Below are 966 nucleotides of genomic sequence, written 5' to 3'. Positions count from 1 at the left end.
TCACAGCACAGCAAGTAGTTTAAAGGTGAGGCATCCAAGGGTGGTGATTAGGGAGTGGCGAGCTCTAGGCATCAGTCTCATGATCTGCCAATGGGAGCAAAATGCCACAAGGTGTTCCTTGTGGCTCCAGCAGTCGGGCTGTTGTCTCAGGCCTGCTGTATGGCTGTGAATAAGACTTTCACCCTAGGCTCAAGCCTGTCTCCCACACAAGATGGCTCAGTGAATAAAGGCACTGATGATGCAAGCATGATGACCAGAGTTCCATCCCTGGCAACCTCTTAAAGGTGGAAGGGGAGAACCAACTTTCCAAAGCTGGCCTGAATTCTGTATGCACATTGTGGCAGTTCCCTCCACCAAATAATAAAAATTTAAATGTACCATAAATTCAAGATTATTTATAAAGGTCTAACTAACATCAGGTGTGGGTCTTTCCCTCCCCTCATGGGCCATTGGCCACCAGCCCACGAGAACAAAGGGAACAGAAGCATCAAACAGGGTCAGGACAGCCAGTGAGCATGATGGAAAAGAACTTCTGGGAGTCAGTTTCAGTGAGACAGCTCGCTTATCCAGAGAGAGTCAGGGAAAAATATAGGGTGCAGGCAGCAGCCAAAGTTTTACATGCTAGCATGCTAGGTGCTCGTAGTGTGCTTTATTTGAATGGCAGGAGGACCCTATCATCTGGCTATAGTGCAATGCCTAATTGTAATAAAGAAAAAAACCTAGGTGCAGGTTTTTGCAGGCAACTATGCCAAGGTCATGTTCCAAATAAGGCCAGGCATCTGTGCTTGGAGGCACTTTCCAGATAAGGTCAGGCAGACAGCAGGAAGCCCCACTGAGAAAGGGAGTCCTCCATAAAGCGCCGAGCTCCTTAGAGCTATCCGGACATGGTGGACTGCAACCTTAGCAGCAGGGTTGCCCAACAATCAGGTATTTCTTGGTGCTCAATTCACCAATCAGTCTACTCCA

This window comes from Nannospalax galili, unplaced genomic scaffold (genome assembly GCF_000622305.1).
Source record: "Nannospalax galili isolate Female #2095 unplaced genomic scaffold, S.galili_v1.0 scaffold137, whole genome shotgun sequence".
Classification (NCBI taxonomy): domain Eukaryota; kingdom Metazoa; phylum Chordata; class Mammalia; order Rodentia; family Spalacidae; genus Nannospalax; species Nannospalax galili.
This window is presented reverse-complemented; position numbering follows the sequence as displayed.